The sequence below is a fragment of the Musca autumnalis genome, unplaced genomic scaffold, assembly GCF_047663935.1.
Source record: "Musca autumnalis isolate F117 unplaced genomic scaffold, ASM4766393v1 scaffold_4, whole genome shotgun sequence".
Taxonomy (NCBI): domain Eukaryota; kingdom Metazoa; phylum Arthropoda; class Insecta; order Diptera; family Muscidae; genus Musca; species Musca autumnalis.
Window position 1 is genome coordinate 163,197,789 of NW_027411977.1, and position 22,742 is coordinate 163,220,530.

The following is a 22,742-nucleotide window of genomic DNA, read 5'->3' on the forward strand; positions in this document are numbered from 1 at the left end:
TATTAAAGCATTGTGGAGTGTCAACTTTAGCTCGAAAACTAATAAACCAATTGTCATATATTTTGTGGCCGATTTCGAGAAAAACACAGTTTATGCTGCAAACAAAATAAAATAACTTGTTCCAATCCAACGCTCACACTAAGGCAATATTGTTCCGATCGACTTTGACTACCTATTCTATGATATTTATACATTCTACTTTTTTCTGAAATTTATACACATTTTGAGAATTGGTGTGGAAATATTTGAGATATAGTGTGTTTCGCGACTTACCTTTTGTTTGCCTTTCTTTTGAGTGAGAAGATTTGTTTGTTTTTGTCTTATCAAATTCAAAGCAGGACTTTTTATTTACAATTTAAGTTAAGTAGCAAATTTAATGTAGGTTTTAGTTTTAAGTAGGCAATATTTACAAATTTTTATTCACAGTCCTTTAGGTTTTAAGTAGATCGTGTTTAGGCAATTTTTAGGTGATTTTAAATAGGCAATTTTAGCAGGTAAGTTTTAGGGAAATTTGTAGGCAAATTCAACTTAGGTGTAAGGTAAGTTTAAGGCAAATTCAAATAGCAAATTTCAAGTAAGTTAAGGTAAGTATTTGTGTGTGTGTTTAACTTATTTCTAGCTTGTAAGTTTTAACTAGTAAATAGTAGTTTGTAAGTAGTGTTAATTAGGTAAATTTAGGTTTTAAGTTTCAACAATATTTTCGTGTTTTGTACTTTAATTTATTTTGTACTTTTGGTATTTGTGTTGTTTCTTTATGTTTATAAATTCAATGTATATTTCTGTTGTGTAAATTCACTTTAGTTTAAAATTTAGCCTTTTGTATGTTCAATGTTCTGTAATAATTTTAAGTGTGTTATTAATGTTCACTGTTTTAACTTTATGTTTTGCACTTGTCACCGCGGGGGGGAGAGGAAACTTTCAAACTTACGCGTTCGCGGTTATAAAGAGAACTGGCCGACGCAATAATTTGCATCAGCTTAGCTAACCGATTTACAAATCCACTTTATGTTTATTTACTTCCAATCGGTTGGAATTTACCGGTGACTGCGTAGTAGTGTTGGTGAATTATTTACATTGTTTACACTTGTTATGTTTTACATATTTTCTAATTTTTGCCGCAGTCACCGCTAACTCCAATCGACAGTGGCGAGCAAAAGTTTACACATTTATAAACATTTCTGGGCCCCCGAGTGACAAGTGTAAACTACTATACGATTCTATATATATATGTTGCTCCATACGATTCAAGGCCTCTGGCATATTCCTGATTGGTCCAGCGAACACGTAGCCCAGCTGCGTGTTGTAGGCCCGCACATCTCCAACTCCCACCGCCACGCATCCAGTCTTCCTCAGTGCATTGTAGGTATCGGCCCCTAGCTCCACTTCTACGGGCGTGTTCCCCCTGGGATCTGGGTCGGCAATCGCGTAATTTGTGAAGTCTCTTGTCGGGTCTTCCAATAGGGACTCTGAATAAAGACGCCTGGGAAGGTCGTCGACTATTAAGGCGTTGACCCTGAGTGTCCAATTGCTGCTAACGCGTCGGGGCGCAATGGTGAATGTCGTGACTCGTGCCCCATTATACATTCGTTGCTGAAGGCCAAAGCGTCTGAAGGCAGCGTATGATATTTTCGACATGGTGGCCGATTGGCTTACAAGCGCCCTCACCCTTACGAAGCCCTCTATCCCCTCTGCCATAATTCGAATCATTGCCGTGGGCACAAACACAAGATCCCAGGCAAAGGCCGGCGCATTCACGGCTTCAATGTTTAGGGCCACTTCGTCCAATTGAGATGCCCCGTGCAATAAAGTGTGGTGCCGACTGTCACACCTCCGACAGCCGACCAAACTTGGACAGTCGGAGGCTAAATGGCTCCTTGCCAGACAATTGCGGCAATAGCCCCGGCGCTCCACTGTTTCGTACCGCTGGAAGGGGGTCTGTCGCCGAAAACGACGGCATGAACTTATGCTATGGTCTTCCTGGCACAGTCCACAAGCAAACTGCAGAAACTTGGTCTCTCGTTCACCAGGCGGGGGTTGGGCCTTGCTTCCGAGCGGCTTCTCCTTGGGGATCGATTGGGGCTGCGAGCTGGACTGCTGGGGCTTCGGCTGCGGTCTTCATAGCGCCAATCCTGGTTTGGAAGGTAGGCTGCCATGTCTGAAATAAAAAGAATGCGAGTACTAAGTTTTTTAAATAAGGATCCGACTAGTCAGTCAGAGAAAAGTTTGACTATTTTTGTAATGGGTCTACTTATATTGCCTCGAGAAGTCCGTATGTCCACTACTCGAGTATTTTGATCCGTCCCCTGATAGGTCTTTAAAATCCGTCCCACCTTCCATTCATTGGGAGCGAGTCTATCATCCTTGATAACGACTAAATCCCCGTCTTTAACATTTTCCCTTTCGTATTTCCATTTTGTTCGTCGATGGAGTTCATGCAAATATTCCAACTTCCATCGGTTGCAAAAATATTGAGAAATGACTCTAAGTCGCTTCCAACGATTTACTAAATTGATGTCTGTGTCTGAGACATCAGGCTCCGCTGGAGCAAGAATAGAAGTTCCTATGAGAAAATGACCCGGAGTCAGGGGTGAAAAATCATCCGGGTCGTCGCTAGCAGGACTTAAAGGTCGCGAATTGAGGCAGGCCTCAATTCGGGCTAAAATTGTTGTGAATTCCTCAAACGTAAAATTCATTTTTGGTAAACTTTTCTTTAAATGTAGCTTAAAAGACTTAACGCCGGCTTCCCACAAGCCGCCCATGTGTGGCGCACCAGGTGGGATGAACTTCCAGTTAAGATTTTGATAAAAATTGCTTTCAACAGTAGTTGATTGTAGGCTTTTCATGAGCGCAATTCTATCTCTTTTTATCAAATCGACTGCTCCAACAAAATTTGTTCCATTATCAGAATAAACGCAAGAAGGGCATCCTCGCCTGCTGACGAATCTTGAAAAAGCAGCGAGAAATGCGTGGGTTGAAAGGTCGCTTGTAGGCTCCAAATGTATTGCCTTTGTAGCAAAACAAATAAAAAGGCACACATATCCTTTTGTGATAAAACAAGCTCTTCCCGAATAACTTTTAATGGTCCAGCGAAATCGACACCTGTGTTCGTGAAAGGCCTAGATAAAAATGTACGCTCAGGCGGAAGAGAGGTCATTACTTGGCTCTCAATATTCCTATCGAGTCTAAAAATGGATTTAATGTCAAAAGCGAACTTGTCGATGAAATCCGAGTCTTTTTCTCCAATGATTCATATTCATTCAAATAGAAGAACTTTTGAGTCTGTATTATGCTTGCTCGTTTTCCATCTTGAATCTCGGTAGCTGAAAGCTCCGTTGATGATATTCTAAGTTGTTGTCGGTTTGATCCGGTGTTTTTCCAGAAACGTAAGGCATATGCATATGATCTGTAAACCTTTGCTAGCGATGAGAAGTTCTTTAGCTTACAGCTTTTGCTTCCAAATTTGTATCGATTAGTATTTGATTCGATGGCCATCTGTCTTTGGGCATTTTGAGCCACTGAGGTCCATGCCACCAGAGGTCCTGAGTCTTCAAGTCGGCAGGCGAACATCCTCGACTTGCTAAATCCGCTGGATTGTCCTCCGAGTCAACATGTCTCCAATTCTCTTGGCCAATGCTCTCAGAGATCTCCGATACTCTATTTCCCGCGAATGTGCTCCAATGACAAGGAGGCTTTTTCAACAACGCCAAAACAATTGTGGAATCTGTCCAAAATTGGGTCGAAAAGTTGGATATTTGTAAATTGTTCGTTATGGAAACTGCCAGTTTAGACAGCAGAACCGCACCGCAGAGTTCAAGTCGCGGAATAGAAAGCTTCTTAATCGGAGCTACTCGGGTCTTGGCGGCTAATAAGAAGGTATGAGTGCTGTGATCATCATTTTCAATGCGTATGTAAATCGCAGCTCCATATGCGCTTTCGGATGCGTCACAGAATCCGTGAATTTCTACAGAGCCATCTAATGTGAATTGTATCCATCTTGGAACCTTGAGGTTTTCAATCTTTTGGCTATTTGTGACGAAATTTTTCCAATTCATAAGAGTCACTGGCTTCAGTGGGTCATCGCAATCGATTTTATCCAGCCATATTTGCTGCATAATAAGCTTCGCTACTACTACCACTGGCGCCAGCCATCCACAAGGGTCAAACAATTTCGCTATGGTTGATAAAACTTCTCGTTTTGTATATTTGTCTTGATTTTCCATTTGTGGTGGCGTAAAAGAGAAGAAGTCTCCAGAAATATTCCATCGAATACCCAGTGTTTTTGTGGAAGCATCCTCAGAAATATCCAACCAATTCAGTGGCAGTAACTTTTCCTCCGGAATATCTTTAATAACATTATAATCATTTGAGGCCCATTTCATGAGGGTAAAACCAGCAGAGTCCAAAGCTGAGACCAATTCCTTTCTGGCCGTGATCGCTTGTTCTAATGTATGACCGCCAGCCAATACATCATCAACGTATAGATTGTTTAATATTATATCTGCTGCTTTCGGATGCAGGTCTTTAATATCTTCCGCTAACTTAATGAGCGTCCTCAATGCTAAAAAAGGCGCGCAGTTTACTCCAAAAGTTACTGTTAACAGCTCGAAATCCTCTACAGGGTCTGCCGGTGATTTTCTGAATAAAATCCTTTGGTATTTTGTTTGATTTGGGTCCAAAAGTATTTGCCGATACATCTTAGTGATGTCGGCGTTAAAAGCGTGTTTGAAAAATCTCCATTTCAAAATTTGAAGTACTAAGTCCCGTTGAGACTTGTTTTATTTGATGATGGGCACGAAGCGTTGAATACGACTCTTAGTTTCGTTGTAATACGATCAGTTTTTATTACTGCGTGATGTGGCAGGTAATAATTTGGCATATTGTTAATTTCATTTGGGTTTATTTTCCGCATATGACCAAGTTCTAGGTACTCGAGTATCGATTTATCATATTGTTCCTTAATATCTGGTGTTCTCATAAGTTTCCGTTCCATTCTATAGAATTGTGCTAAGGCAATGTTCCGGGAATTTCCCAATTCCTCACATTTTTAAATGGGAGAGTCACCACATATCTTCCATCCTTGTTTCGTATTGTTGTATCAATGAAGTTGGTTTCGCAAAATTGGTCTTCCTCTGACCGTAAAACTTTTTTAGGGGTCTCTTCCACCTCCCAAAAACGTGTAAGTATTTTCTCAATTGAAGTTGTATTCAGCAAAGCAATTTGTTTTCTTTGGATAACATTTCCAGGAATTGGTCCTCCAACAATCCATCCAAATTTAGTTCTTTGAGTTAAAATTGATCCAAAAGTTTTCATGGGAATTCCAAGTGTAAATATCAAAGGTCCTATGTCCATACCGATGAGTAAGTCAATAGGTTGACTGATGTAAAACTTTGGGTCAGCTAACTCCAATGATGTTATATCTCGAAGTTGTGATTTATCTAAGTTTTGTGGAGGTAGATTTGATGGTAGAGTCTTTAAAGATTTCGGCAAGGTTTCGTCGAAGTCTCCAAGACAAATTGATTTAATCCAGTGACATGTACTAAGTTGTTCTTTGTTGGTAATTTCAGCAGATTTTTTAGTTTTTCCGAAATGAAAATGGATTGTGATCCAGAGTCTATGAGTACTCTTGCATCATAAAGTCGTCCTCTGGTTTCTATTTGTATGGTACAGTAAAGAGTAGTGTACCTCCAGGTTGTTGCTGACTAATTTGTTTTTCCTTAAGTGTCAAAGTTGTAACTGTTGCTGGTTCTAAGTTGGTTGTGGAATGTATTTGTTGTGTATGAGTGGCGGCACTGTTTCTAGGTTGTGTCTCCACTCGAGCTAGGTATGTACTTGAAGATAGGGTTTCCGTTCCCTTATGTAACAAAGTGTGATGTCTCATCGTACAAGTTCGACATCCAAAACGACTCTTACAATCCTTTACTCCATGGTTCGCTGACAAGCAGTTGTAGCATAAACATATCATTTACATTCTTCTTTTAAAATTCCGTACAATCTCGTATAAAATGTTTAGATTTGCAAACTTGGCAGGTTTGAGCAATCTGTGTACTATTTTGGCTTCTATTCTGTTGTAGATTCTGACTAGAATTGGGTCTTCCTCCAGAATTATTCGTATTCCTTGTAACATTTGCTTGAAATGTATTCAAAAATCTAGGTTTGTTGTAAGTAGGTTGTTTCTGCTGACTGAATTTCGAAGTCGATGGTTTTATATTTCCAACAGATTCCATCGTTTTGAACTTGGTTAGGAAATTGTTCCCATTTCGGTAGAATTTTGCAATTATTGAGTGAGTTTTCGAATTCCTCCAAAAAATTTCTCGGCAATTTTGAAGCACAAATGTATATAAGAAGGGGATCCCATCCCTTAACATCGACTTCCAATAATTCCAAAGTTTGTATGCAGCTATTGACAGTTCTTTGCAATTTTTGTATGGAGTGACTTGAGTCGGCAGAAACTCTAGGCAGATTAAAAAGTGTCTTTATTTCCTCATTGACTTGCATCCGTTTATTCTCGTAACGATCAGTAAGATTTTTCCATGCAGGCTCAAAGCCATCATTGGTTAGTGGTACGTGACAAATAATTTCCTTTGCTTCCCCAGTGGTCTTCTGCTTCAAGTGGAATAATTTTTCTACGTTGCTTAGTTTTGATTCTTTGATATAAATTGCAGTAAATAAATCTCTAAATGTGGGCCAATCTCGATATCCTCCTTTAAAGATCTCTGTATCGCATGGTGGTAAGCGAGATACACCAGTAAACTCCTTTTCCGTTCCTTGTTGAGTCACCAACGATTCTCGTTTAGTAGTCTCCAACATTTGTTTATCGCGAGCATTTTGTAATTGTATATTTATTGAGCTCAAAGTCTTTTTATACGAGTCCATCGCCTTCATATATTTCTCCCTTAACTGGTTTTAATCAATGACCTTTTCTCCTTCCTTTGTATCATGTTCCCTGCAAGCTATATAAGCCTCCTTTACTATGCTCCAATTTGATTTTAATTCCAAACGTGTTGTCTCCAATGTTTCCACGGTGTCATCTGGATTGGTTATTGAAAAAATTGAAATAAAATCCGAAAGATCGATGACGCTGTTCGCGAATTTGTCGCATAATGTTTTGTGCATGCTGCTAATTGTGCGTGAAACTTCAAAAATTTTGTTGTTCTACAAAATCCGAAAGAAGCCCAACGAAAAGGACTTACTTTGATAAAGATTTGAACTTTTCTTAACCTTTTGTTTCTCAAAAGTTAGAAAGTTTTCTCTTTATAATAGCTGACAACGAAAAAGTGGTTCAATTTTTTCCAGAACTAGGCGCAAATCTTGAAAATATTTGAAGAAAATTGAAAATATATTCTTAATTCCGATCACCGCTAAATTGTTAAGTAGTTCCTCAATCCAAAGTCTGGGGAACATCTTGATTTTCAAAAAAATCGTATTTAAAACGTTTGCAAATATTTTTTTTTTTTTTTTGAGCGAAAAGTCAAACGAGACAAGCTTGATTCAATTATAAACGAAGAAAAAATCAATTACGCGAAGAACAATCGAATAAAAAACACGAATAAAAATCCAAATCCAAATAAGAAGTGTCAGAGAAAATGAAACAACATCCAAAAAAACTTATAGTGATTTGCTGCTCCATCCATCCACCAAACGAGATTTAGTCCCTCGTCGAAAATGTTTGCTGGGTTGCCGCAAAAATCCAAACGACGAAAATTAACGATTTGTAAATCCTAATATTCCACAATTACATAAAATCTCTTGCTGAGTATCCTTTACCAGGTGGATTTTATGGCTTTTCGAATTATTTTTTTCCAAAAAATATGTTTTAATTTGAGTAGAGTCAGAATATTTGTCTAAATCGGCAAATATTCTAAGTAAACGCTAAACGTTTTTCAAACAATGCAAATAATTTGCGGTAGACGACGGTAATTTGGGTCAAACAAGCAACGTGGAATACCAACAGGTCTCCAAACGATTAAAAAACAACGCAAAATTCGAGAGAAAAAAATACAATTGACCACAAAGTGGTTATTAAAAACAAATTTTTACCAGCAAAATATTTCTGCAGTAAATCACAGAAATATCTTGGGTCACAGTTGCTGAAAAGTTATAGAAGTTTATGAAATCATGAAAAAATATAGTAAAGGGTTAGACTAACTACTTTGGCAAAAAATACTTTTTCAAAATTATCGACGTTTTGTATGCTGGGTTGATGGGCCGTCTGTCCAACGGACGCTTATTAGATTTCGCATGAAATTTAGGTTATGTAGTTTTGTATGTCTGTGCACCAGACTTGTTCCAAACGAATTTCCAAAAAATGATTTCAGGTTATGTATTGTTGTGTAAAAAGCTCTGTATCGTTCCAACAGACAAACTTATTTTCAGAAAAAATCCAAGAAAACATTGATATGTTAGGTATATGCATGTAATCGTTGTGTCTTTCCACCAGACGTAATGTATATTTTTTCCAAAAATGTTTTCTAGGTTATGATTGTTGTTCAAGTTATGTTTCAAAAAGAAAGTATTTTTGCCAGAAAAAATCAAAAAATATTTTTAGGTTAGTAAATAGTGATATGTCTGTCCGCCAAAAATATCAAAAAAAAAAAATCCAAAAAAAATTATTTAATTTTAGCTGCTTGAGTTTCTGTCCTCTTCCATATTTTCGTAGAATATTCTAGGTTAAGATTTATTGCACAAGCATTTGTCTGTCCACCAGACCTTGCTATTTAATTCGCTATGTATTGTTTTGAAATATGGCGTTATGTTTTTCCAATATTTGTATGTACTAATTAAATATGCGGTTTATGTATTCGTAGTGACGCCAACTTTCCCAAGTTATTTGTATATGACGAATTTTGTGTATGTAAAAATATGGCGGTTATGTATTTTTCAAGGGACGCCGACTTTCCAAAGTTATTTGTATGTAAAGATTTTATATATACAAAAAAGACGGCGTCTATGTATTTAGCCGAACTCCACGTTCAGCAAAAAATATGTCGTTTCCACTAATTTCCAAGTCTGTCCGTCCGACAAAATGGCTCCCAAATCCAATTTTTGCCAATTTTAGGTTAGAATTTCCAAAAATTGCGCGAAAAAAAGTCTGTGGGGCAATAAGCAGGCTCCAAAAAGAGGGTCAAAGGATTTTCATATATGGCTCAGGGCAAATATTAACGATTTGCCTGCTCCAAATATGCGTTTGATATAAAAAACTTCCACAAGTACTCACTTTGACGTTGAATTTGGGTCGTTCCTTGGTGTTGGTGATGTTTTAGTGTTGGTTGGTGTAGTTTTTTGTAGAAATTTATTTTTGCGTTTTTCGGTTGTGTTTCGATTTTTATTGTTTTCTACCCCTGTGTACTGTATATAACGTCTATTTTGTCTGTATGATTATGTATGTTAACTTTTTGTATTAATTTGTGTAAATTTGTATATTTAAATTTTTCTAAATTTTTTGTAACTCGTACCACTGTGTTATGTTCGTACCACTGTGCAACGTTAATTTGTTTTATATTTGTGTAGGGTCACTTTGTGTATGTAAAAATTGGTATTTATTGTAATTTTTTATTTGAGTATTTTTTCCACTGTGTACCACTGTTCTAATTTTGTCGTTTGTACCACTGTGCACTGTTTTACTGTTTGTACCACTGTATTTGTTCGATATTTTTTGTTAATAATTTTATTTTTATATTTTTAATTTTTTGTATATAAACTTTTGTGCCGCACTGTATTTCCTCACTTTTGTGTTTCACTGTAATTCTCTTTGTTCCCTTTTGTTTTATAAATGTAATTATTTTCTTCGTTCCCTTTTGTGTTATAAGGGTTAAATTTTTATTCGCTGAAGGGAACCACTATTTAATATTTTTTCTTCTTTTTCTATGCCGATCTTGTACTTTTTTTGTATGTATGTACTCACGGATTTTGTGTTTGTTGTAAATGCTTTTTTCTCCTTGTAAATAATATGGATTTTTTTGTTTGTCACTCACTGTTTCATGTATGTTTTTGTAATTTAACCACACTTTTTGTATGTATGTATGTATTTATGAGTTGATGAATGAAAATTCATTAACAAGAACTGCAGGAGAAGACGTTTTCATAATTTTATAGAATTGTAGAACCAAGCGGAGGTTAATATAATCACGAAATGAACACCCCAGAAAAGTATATGCACATTGCAATGCACGGGTATGCTCATGCAATTTAATACCAAACACATAGCGTATAACTTTTCTGAAAATTCTTTCCATTCTATCAATACAAAATGACCATGTTCCAGAATAAATTTCAATTCCATAATTCATAAGGGACATTAATAGGGACTGAGCTAAATGGCATCTCACATGTCTCGGAGTATATACCCTTAAGCAATACAGCCTTCTTAAAATGAGACATACCTTATTACCAAGGTGGTCAATATGATCTTCAAAATTAAGATATGAATCAATAATAACACCCAGGCATCTAAGAGAGTGTACAACTTCTATCGGCTGGTCATTTATAAACAACTGATGGCACGGAAAACATCGATTTCGGAGATGAAAAATAATGGCCTTGGTTTTAAAATGATTAGTTACAAGACTATTAGTAGTCATCAAGTTTGCAATAAAACCAAGGTGATCATTAATACAATTTTGAGTAGTGTGCGATGTAAACAGGAGATAAATGTCATCAGCATAGACATATGGTTGACAATGGGTATTTTGCATACTTGAAATAACGTCGTTAAGATATACTAAAAAAAGAATAGGCCCCAATACGGACCCTTGAGGAACTCCCGAAGTAACCTCTCGAATTGATGAATTAATACCATTAAGAGAAACATATAGAGATCTGTCAGATAGGTAAGAATAAACCAGTCTGCAGGCGGTTTTGGAAAAATTAAAACCACTCTGAAGTTTTGATACGAGAGAGCAATGAGCAATAACGCTGATATGGTGCTGTGGTTTCGACGAAAGGCAAATTGGTTCGGATGAAAAAGAGAGAATTTATCACAATGTTCCAGAATTTGTGCTTTCATCAGATTTTCCAAAACTTTTGACATAACGGGAAGTATTGTTATAGGCCTCATTTCATTGCTATTATGATCATTTTTTGAAATAGGTGTGATCCGCCCTAATTTCCAAGCATCTGGAAAAGTGGATACCATGAAAATTGTGTTAATTAAATGTAACAAATAAGGGGAAATAAGAGGAAAAATCATTTTTAAAAATTTTACCGGAATATTATCATACCCGGAAGCATTGGATTTAATTGAATAGATGGCAAAAGCAAGATCATTTTCATTGATCATATGAAACGAAAAAGAATTAGATTTTTCTACAAAATTATGAAAGCAAAAGGTAGCATTATCTTGATTCATAGTACTTGAGAATGTATCAGCTAATAATTCTACATCAGCCATATTGGCATCCATATTAGTTTTCCCTATACAACCACGTTTACGAATATTTTTCCACATCTGGGCATTATTGCAACCCGTAAACATACGCGTTCCATATTTAAACCTTTCTCTTCTAAGAACCGATTTTGCCTTATTTCGCAACTTGCAATAAATTTTCCAGTTGTCATTCGTACGGCTTCGTAGATAATTTGCATATGCTTTATCTCTATTTCTCCTTGCTTGAATTGTCAGAGTCGAGTTCATCCATTTATTATAATCAGCATCAAATCTTCTGGCTCTTGACATTGGAACTAAAGAATGCAATTTATCAACAACTCCGTTGAGCAAATTTAATTGAAAGTTAACATCACTTGACTCCAACAACGGGGAAATATTGATGTTACTGAAACATTCATATAGATCATCAAAACACACTCTTCCATAATCTTTGAAGGTTACCCAGTCCTGTTGTACAACAAAATCAAACTCCAACGAAATAAAAATAAAGCAATGGTGAGATGAAAAAAAGGGAAAATTTAACTGTCCCTTTACTGCAAGACGATATGGCTCGCTCAACAAAAAATAACACTGTGCCACAAATTGGAACTCAAGGTCTGTGCGGTGGAAAATTCCGTTTGGAGATGAAAGCCCTTATTGAGTATATTAAGAACCCAAAAGGAAATTTTCCCCATAGGTCAAGTTTCTGAGATATCGCGCGATGAATTTTTTGAATTTTCGCCTATGATGCATGAGAAAATAGCTTTATATCTCTGTTTGCCGTTATTGTAGCTTCGTTTTGAGATTACATGTCTTCAGTCAAATCGAATGGCGAATCTTTTTGTATAATATTTCATTCTTCTAACTCAATTTCTTTCATGTCCTTTTCGTCCTTTCTTTCTTGAACCGTAGTAAAAGTACCACAAGATGAGACTTTACAGCATCCAAATATTCCACAAAAATGTTGCTCAGAGAATTTTAGGTACGGTTCTCATTGACAACTAATCGATATTGTCACGTTTTCATTGTCTTTTTTGACATTTACCCGGTTTTTGTTCAGAAAAACCTTATGCTTTGTTTTTCTGTATATTCGTTATTTGTTATGTATTGGTAGGTAGACATACCCATTGGTTATCGCTTATATTGACATATGGGATGTATCTGAAATATTTACCATATATAGCTCCCGATATGCTGAACACGTTAGTGACAAATTTTCTTGGAAAATAGATCCGGTTATCTAATATTTTGAACCGGATATAGCGATATAAAACCCGGATTTTGTACCGATTTTAAGTAACCGATTAAGTTTATATGTATACCATTAGAAAGCTAATAAAATTGCCAATCAGGGAAAATAAATTTTTTGACAGCATCTTACCTGGGTTCGGTGCTAAAACAAAAAAACCCGTATTCATGAACCGTTTTTAAGGAAAAATATCACTGCGCGTAAATATGGAGATAAAAGCTTGGTGGGTGAAATATTCTTTTTGCCGATGAAAGTCGATGAAGTTAATATTATGAACCCGGAAGGACAGTTATGCCATAGGTCAAACTTCTGAGTTATGGCGTGATGCATACATTCTTGATGAACTTTAAGAGCACGACAATAAACCCGTAACATAAATTCCATTTCGCTATAACTCAGAAGTTTGACCTATGGCATAACTGTCCTTCCGGGTTCATAATATTAACTTCATCGACTTTCATCGGCAAAAAGAATATTTCACCCACCAAGCTTTTATCTCCATATTTACGCGCAGTGATATTTTTCCTTAAAAACGGTTCAAGAATACTGGTTTTTTGTTTTAGCACCGAACTCAGGTAAGATGCTGTCAAAAAATTTATTTTCCCTGATTGGCAATTTTATTAGCCTTCTAATGGTATACATATAAGCTTAATCGGTTACTTAAAATCGGTACAAAATCCGGGTTTTATATCGCTATATCCGGTTCAAAATATTAGATAACCGGATCTATTTTCCAAGAAAATTTGTCACTAACGTGTTCAGCATATCGGGAGCTATATATGGTAAATATTTCAGATACATCCCAGATGTCAATATAAGCGATAACCAATGGGTATGTCTACCTACCAATACATAACAAATAACGAATATACAGAAAAACAAAACATAGTTTTTTTTCTGAACAAAAACCGGGTAAATGTCAAAAAGACAATGAAAACGTGACAATATCGATTAGTTGTCAATGAGAACCATACCTAAAATTCTCTGAGCAACATTTTTGTGGAATATTTGGATGCTGTAAAATCTCATCTTGTGGTACTTTTACTACGGTTCAAGAAAGAAAGGACGAAAAGGACATGAAAGGAATTGAGTTAGAAGAATGAAATGTTCTACAAAAAGATTCGCCATTCGATTTGACTGAAGACATGTAATCTCAAAACGAAGCTACAATAACGGCAACTAGAGATATAAAGCTATTTTCTCAAGCATCATAGGCGAAAATTCAAAAAATTCATCGCGCGATATCTCAGAAACTTGACCTATGGGGAAAATTTCCTTTTGGGTTCTTAATATACTCACTAAGGGCTTTCATATCCAAAAGGAATTTTCCACCGCACAGAAACCTTGTTGCACAGTGTAATCAATTAATGAAGTACTGTTATTTGGTAAATGAATATGAGTTGGTAAACAATTATGAGCACACTGAAGGCCACACCTGGAAACAAGTGATCTGAAATATATTGACTTCAAGGGATCAAAAAGATTAAAATTGAAATCTCCCTTAATTACAATGTTTGAAAATCGGTCAAATATATCACAATGCATATCCTCAAATGAGTCAACAGAACCGGTTGGTAAATATACAACACTCACAACCACAGAAGATTCATTACCAAAAATTTCAACAAATAGCGATTCACAGATTCCATATTTAGTCCCTTTGAACACAACTTTATATTTTAGGTGTTTTGAAATATAAAGACATACACCTCCTCCTCTTTTAGGATTACCGTTTGCAGAATTATTTTGGTTATTAGGCCGATCATTTCTCACTAAATTGTAATTATGTAAATTTAAGGAACTAGAATAAATGTCCGGCTTAAACAAAGTTTCTGATACTCCAATTACATCAAGGCCACAGTCATCAAATGTATTTTTAAACTCTTCAAGCTTTGCATTTGAATTAGAGGGGCAAAGGCTCTGTGCATTTATGTGACCAACATTTAAATTATTCGAGAAAGGAGACATATAATCTTTTAGTAATTGACTACCACTAGCTACAGGACCAAGGTTGCTGTCAATAGACATAATACTGAAAGCAATGTTCAAACGTATGGGGGAGCCGAGAAATAATTACAATTAAGTTTATGTAAATCAATAAAGACATTTTTAAGTATCTATTCATCCTCATTAAACCTTAAAAAATCCTCTCAATTGAAAGTTAAATTGGATAAATACATAGGGTGATATCAAAAATACTGTTTAATAGACCATTTGAAAATAATACATAGGGTGAGATCAAAATTACTGTTTAATAGAACAATTAAAAAAAAATAAATATATAAAGTTAAAGATTTGCATTAAAGGAATCAACAAACTCGATAAGACTAAAAGTCTCCTTTTCATTATTTAACATTACAGTCTTTGCTTTAAGTAATTCTCTATTTATAATGCTAAATCCCTTTATTTTATTTTCTTTCCTCAGTTTTTTGCATACTTTAAGTAGTTTATTGGCAAGAGTAGAATAATTGTCATTTAAGTAGATACGGCTCATATCATCACCACCAAGAACATCAAAAACAGTAGGAGGTTTGGACTTGAAATAGGCTGACATAAGTTTGTCTCTTTTGTTGATATCTCGGAACTTCATCAGGATTGCATGACGATTCCTAATGTACATAACATTGGTAATATCTTCAGGTACAAAGTCCACCTTCAAATGGGCAAATAAAAACACAACAATATCATTCAGACTCTGCAACTTGTCAGCAAGCCCAGTTACGATGATGTCACATCTATTTAATCGATGCTGCAAGGCATGATTCTGTAGTTCGAGATCCAAAAATTTACTTTTGTACGACTTGTCATTAGATGCTATTAGACTCTCACATTTGTTAACGCCACTTTTCATTTCTTCTACACCTTTAGAAAGCTCCAATCGTATTTCGTTTGCAAAACTTTCAAACATTGTCTTCATTTCGAAATGTTCTTTTCTGATGTCATCAGCATGACTACGTAGACTTTCCTTAAGAGAAGAAAATTCGTTTCTCATTTCAAGTTTGAAGGCTAAATCTGAATTGTCTGGCGATTAGCCACGCAACGTACACAAGTGTATGCAAGATTACGATTTTTGTCTAATGTTGTAAAAAGAGTTTTTGATACATTATCACAATCAACATGAATCCAAAAATTGCACGATCTACACAATAAGCATTTGGTTCCACTTGTTGCTTGCTTACAAACTCCACAAGGATGAGATGTTGTAGACATTTTTATTAAATTTAGAGAAAAAAAAACAATTTGCGGGATATGTGATCAATAACGTCAAAGCCAAGGTTGAATTTCAAATGGCGGCGTTAAAAAGATGGTAGACAATATGTCGGCGTCAGGGATCAACTGTTGCTGCAACTGTGTTGTTGTTGTTTTTCCTTTCTTGCTGAATATTCCCTTGTGGTATTTAACAGCAACAACAATGACAATAAACGAGAAAAAGTCTTTTAATAATTTTAACTTATATCTCGTAGATAAATGAAAAACTTCATATATCTAATGACAAGCACAAAATTAATAGTATTTTGAGCACTGCACGGTTTGATATTAAACAGTTTTTTATTGATTTTAATGACTTTCAACCGAGAAGGTGTTTAAGCACGTTTAGCTCCACATAGCGTTGCCAGACTTTCTTTATTATCGAATTTGGGGAAACTCTTCGAAAAATCTTGCGAGAAAAGATGGACGCTGAACTGCAGACAGACTATATTCCAGCATATCAATTTGGATTTCGGAAAGGTCATTCGACAGAAGATGCATTATCAAAGTTTGGTAATGATATTGTGAGTAATTTACGAAACAAATCATGTACATTCGCTGTTGCTCTAGATGTTGAAAAGGCATTCGATCGTACATATCATGATGGTGTGGTTTATAAACTGATTCAATTAGAATATCTTGGGTCACAGTTGCTGAAAAGTTATAGAAGTTTATGAAATCATGAAAAAATATAGTAAAGGGTTAGACTAACTACTTTGGCAAAAAATACTTTTTCAAAATTATCGACGTTTTGTATGCTGGGTTGATGGGCCGTCTGTCCAACGGACGCTTATTAGATTTCGCATGAAATTTAGGTTATGTAGTTTTGTATGTCTGTGCACCAGACTTGTTCCAAACGAATTTCCAAAAAATGATTTCAGGTTATGTATTGTTGTGTAAAAAGCTCTGTATCGTTCCAACAGACAAACTTATTTTCAGAAAAAATCCAAGAAAACATTGATATGTTAGGTATATGCATGTAATCGTTGTGTCTTTCCACCAGACGTAATGTATATTTTTTCCAAAAATGTTTTCTAGGTTATGATTGTTGTTCAAGTTATGTTTCAAAAAGAAAGTATTTTTGCCAGAAAAAATCAAAAATATTTTTAGGTTAGTAAATAGTGATATGTCTGTCCGCCAAAAATATCAAAAAAAAAAAAATCCAAAAAAAATTATTTAATTTTAGCTGCTTGAGTTTCTGTCCTCTTCATATTTTCGTAGAATATTCTAGGTTAAGATTTATTGCACAAGCATTTGTCTGTCCACCAGACCTTGCTATTTAATTCGCTATGTATTGTTTTGAAATATGGCGTTATGTTTTTCCAATATTTGTATGTACTAATTAAATATGCGGTTTATGTATTCGTAGTGACGCCAACTTTCCCAAGTTATTTGTATATGACGAATTTTGTGTATGTAAAAATATGGCGGTTATGTATTTTTCAAGGGACGCCGACTTTCCAAAGTTATTTGTATGTAAAGATTTTATATATACAAAAAAGACGGCGTCTATGTATTTAGCCGAACTCCACGTTCAGCAAAAAATATGTCGTTTCCACTAATTTCCAAGTCTGTCCGTCCGACAAAATGGCTCCCAAATCCAATTTTTGCCAATTTTAGGTTAGAATTTCCAAAAATTGCGCGAAAAAAAGTCTGTGGGGCAATAAGCAGGCTCCAAAAAGAGGGTCAAAGGATTTTCATATATGGCTCAGGGCAAATATTAACGATTTGCCTGCTCCAAATATGCGTTTGATATAAAAAACTTCCACAAGTACTCACTTTGACGTTGAATTTGGGTCGTTCCTTGGTGTTGGTGATGTTTTAGTGTTGGTTGGTGTAGTTTTTTGTAGAAATTTATTTTTGCGTTTTTCGGTTGTGTTTCGATTTTTATTGTTTTCTACCCCTGTGTACTGTATATAACGTCTATTTTGTCTGTATGATTATGTATGTTAACTTTTTGTATTAATTTGTGTAAATTTGTATATTTAAATTTTTCTAAATTTTTTGTAACTCGTACCACTGTGTTATGTTCGTACCACTGTGCAACGTTAATTTGTTTTATATTTGTGTAGGGTCACTTTGTGTATGTAAAAATTGGTATTTATTGTAATTTTTTATTTGAGTATTTTTTCCACTGTGTACCACTGTTCTAATTTTGTCGTTTGTACCACTGTGCACTGTTTTACTGTTTGTACCACTGTATTTGTTCGATATTTTTTGTTAATAATTTTATTTTTATATTTTTAATTTTTTGTATATAAACTTTTGTGCCGCACTGTATTTCCTCACTTTTGTGTTTCACTGTAATTCTCTTTGTTCCCTTTTGTTTTATAAATGTAATTATTTTCTTCGTTCCCTTTTGTGTTATAAGGGTTAAATTTTTATTCGCTGAAGGGAACCACTATTTAATATTTTTTCTTCTTTTTCTATGCCGATCTTGTACTTTTTTTGTATGTATGTACTCACGGATTTTGTGTTTGTTGTAAATGCTTTTTTCTCCTTATAAATAATATGGATTTTTTTGTTTGTCACTCACTGTTTGTAATTTAACCACACTTTTTGTATGTATGTATGTATTTATGAGTTGATGAATGAAAATTCATTAACAAGAACTGCAGGAGAAGACGTTTTCATAATTTTATAGAATTGTAGAACCAAGCGGAGGTTAATATAATCACGAAATGAACACCCCAGAAAAGTATATGCACATTGCAATGCACGGGTATGCTCATGCAATTTAATACCAAACACATAGCGTATAACTTTTCTGAAAATTCTTTCCATTCTATCAATACAAAATGACCATGTTCCAGAATAAATTTCAATTCCATAATTCATAAGGGACATTAATAGGGACTGAGCTAAATGGCATCTCACATGTCTCGGAGTATATACCCTTAAGCAATACAGCCTTCTTAAAATGAGACATACCTTATTACCAAGGTGGTCAATATGATCTTCAAAATTAAGATATGAATCAATAATAACACCCAGGCATCTAAGAGAGTGTACAACTTCTATCGGCTGGTCATTTATAAACAACTGATGGCACGGAAAACATCGATTTCGGAGATGAAAAATAATGGCCTTGGTTTTAAAATGATTAGTTACAAGACTATTAGTAGTCATCAAGTTTGCAATAAAACCAAGGTGATCATTAATACAATTTTGAGTAGTGTGCGATGTAAACAGGAGATAAATGTCATCAGCATAGACATATGGTTGACAATGGGTATTTTGCATACTTGAAATAACGTCGTTAAGATATACTAAAAAAAGAATAGGCCCCAATACGGACCCTTGAGGAACTCCCGAAGTAACCTCTCGAATTGATGAATTAATACCATTAAGAGAAACATATAGAGATCTGTCAGATAGGTAAGAATAAACCAGTCTGCAGGCGGTTTTGGAAAAATTAAAACCACTCTGAAGTTTTGATACGAGAGAGCAATGAGCAATAACGCTGATATGGTGCTGTGGTTTCGACGAAAGGCAAATTGGTTCGGATGAAAAAGAGAGAATTTATCACAATGTTCCAGAATTTGTGCTTTCATCAGATTTTCCAAAACTTTTGACATAACGGGAAGTATTGTTATAGGCCTCATTTCATTGCTATTATGATCATTTTTTGAAATAGGTGTGATCCGCCCTAATTTCCAAGCATCTGGAAAAGTGGATACCATGAAAATTGTGTTAATTAAATGTAACAAATAAGGGGAAATAAGAGGAAAAATCATTTTTAAAAATTTTACCGGAATATTATCATACCCGGAAGCATTGGATTTAATTGAATAGATGGCAAAAGCAAGATCATTTTCATTGATCATATGAAACGAAAAAGAATTAGATTTTTCTACAAAATTATGAAAGCAAAAGGTAGCATTATCTTGATTCATAGTACTTGAGAATGTATCAGCTAATAATTCTACATCAGCCATATTGGCATCCATATTAGTTTTCCCTATACAACCACGTTTACGAATATTTTTCCACATCTGGGCATTATTGCAACCCGTAAACATACGCGTTCCATATTTAAACCTTTCTCTTCTAAGAACCGATTTTGCCTTATTTCGCAACTTGCAATAAATTTTCCAGTTGTCATTCGTACGGCTTCGTAGATAATTTGCATATGCTTTATCTCTATTTCTCCTTGCTTGAATTGTCAGAGTCGAGTTCATCCATTTATTATAATCAGCATCAAATCTTCTGGCTCTTGACATTGGAACTAAAGAATGCAATTTATCAACAACTCCGTTGAGCAAATTTAATTGAAAGTTAACATCACTTGACTCCAACAACGGGGAAATATTGATGTTACTGAAACATTCATATAGATCATCAAAACACACTCTTCCATAATCTTTGAAGGTTACCCAGTCCTGTTGTACAACAAAATCAAACTCCAACGAAATAAAAATAAAGCAATGGTGAGATGAAAAAAAGGGAAAATTTAACTGTCCCTTTACTGCAAGACGATATGGCTCGCTCAACAAAAAATAACACTGTGCCACAAATTGGAACTCAAGGTCTGTGCGGTGGAAAATTCCGTTTGGAGATGAAAGCCCTTATTGAGTATATTAAGAACCCAAAAGGAAATTTTCCCCATAGGTCAAGTTTCTGAGATATCGCGCGATGAATTTTTTGAATTTTCGCCTATGATGCATGAGAAAATAGCTTTATATCTCTGTTTGCCGTTATTGTAGCTTCGTTTTGAGATTACATGTCTTCAGTCAAATCGAATGGCGAATCTTTTTGTAGAATATTTCATTCTTCTAACTCAATTTCTTTCATGTCCTTTTCGTCCTTTCTTTCTTGAACCGTAGTAAAAGTACCACAAGATGAGACTTTACAGCATCCAAATATTCCACAAAAATGTTGCTCAGAGAATTTTAGGTACGGTTCTCATTGACAACTAATCGATATTGTCACGTTTTCATTGTCTTTTTTGACATTTACCCGGTTTTTGTTCAGAAAAACCTTATGCTTTGTTTTTCTGTATATTCGTTATTTGTTATGTATTGGTAGGTAGACATACCCATTGGTTATCGCTTATATTGACATATGGGATGTATCTGAAATATTTACCATATATAGCTCCCGATATGCTGAACACGTTAGTGACAAATTTTCTTGGAAAATAGATCCGGTTATCTAATATTTTGAACCGGATATAGCGATATAAAACCCGGATTTTGTACCGATTTTAAGTAACCGATTAAGTTTATATGTATACCATTAGAAAGCTAATAAAATTGCCAATCAGGGAAAATAAATTTTTTGACAGCATCTTACCTGGGTTCGGTGCTAAAACAAAAAAACCCGTATTCATGAACCGTTTTTAAGGAAAAATATCACTGCGCGTAAATATGGAGATAAAAGCTTGGTGGGTGAAATATTCTTTTTGCCGATGAAAGTCGATGAAGTTAATATTATGAACCCGGAAGGACAGTTATGCCATAGGTCAAACTTCTGAGTTATGGCGTGATGCATACATTCTTGATGAACTTTAAGAGCACGACAATAAACCCGTAACATAAATTCCATTTCGCTATAACTCAGAAGTTTGACCTATGGCATAACTGTCCTTCCGGGTTCATAATATTAACTTCATCGACTTTCATCGGCAAAAAGAATATTTCACCCACCAAGCTTTTATCTCCATATTTACGCGCTGTGATATTTTTCCTTAAAAACGGTTCAAGAATACTGGTTTTTTGTTTTAGCACCGAACTCAGGTAAGATGCTGTCAAAAAATTTATTTTCCCTGAGATATCGCGCGATGAATTTTTTGAATTTTCGCCTATGATGCATGAGAAAATAGCTTTATATCTCTGTTTGCCGTTATTATAGCTTCGTTTTGAGATTACATGTCTTCAGTCAAAACGAATGGCGAATCTTTTTGTAGAATATTTCATTCTTCTAACTCAATTTCTTTCATGTCCTTTTCGTCCTTTCTTTCTTGAACCGTAGTAAAAGTACCACAAGATGAGACTTTACAGCATCCAAATATTCCACAAAAATGTTGCTCAGAGAATTTTAGGTACGGTTCTCATTGACAACTAATCGATATTGTCACGTTTTCATTGTCTTTTTTGACATTTACCCGGTTTTTGTTCAGAAAAACCTTATGCTTTGTTTTTCTGTATATTCGTTATTTGTTATGTATTGGTAGGTAGACATACCCATTGGTTATCGCTTATATTGACATATGGGATGTATCTGAAATATTTACCATATATAGCTCCCGATATGCTGAACACGTTAGTGACAAATTTTCTTGGAAAATAGATCCGGTTATCTAATATTTTGAACCGGATATAGCGATATAAAACCCGGATTTTGTACCGATTTTAAGTAACCGATTAAGTTTATATGTATACCATTAGAAAGCTAATAAAATTGCCAATCAGGGAAAATAAATTTTTTGACAGCATCTTACCTGGGTTCGGTGCTAAAACAAAAAAACCCGTATTCATGAACCGTTTTTAAGGAAAAATATCACTGCGCGTAAATATGGAGATAAAAGCTTGGTGGGTGAAATATTCTTTTTGCCGATGAAAGTCGATGAAGTTAATATTATGAACCCGGAAGGACAGTTATGCCATAGGTCAAACTTCTGAGTTATGGCGTGATGCATACATTCTTGATGAACTTTAAGAGCACGACAATAAACCCGTAACATAAATTCCATTTCGCTATAACTCAGAAGTTTGACCTATGGCATAACTGTCCTTCCGGGTTCATAATATTAACTTCATCGACTTTCATCGGCAAAAAGAATATTTCACCCACCAAGCTTTTATCTCCATATTTACGCGCAGTGATATTTTTCCTTAAAAACGGTTCAAGAATACTGGTTTTTTGTTTTAGCACCGAACT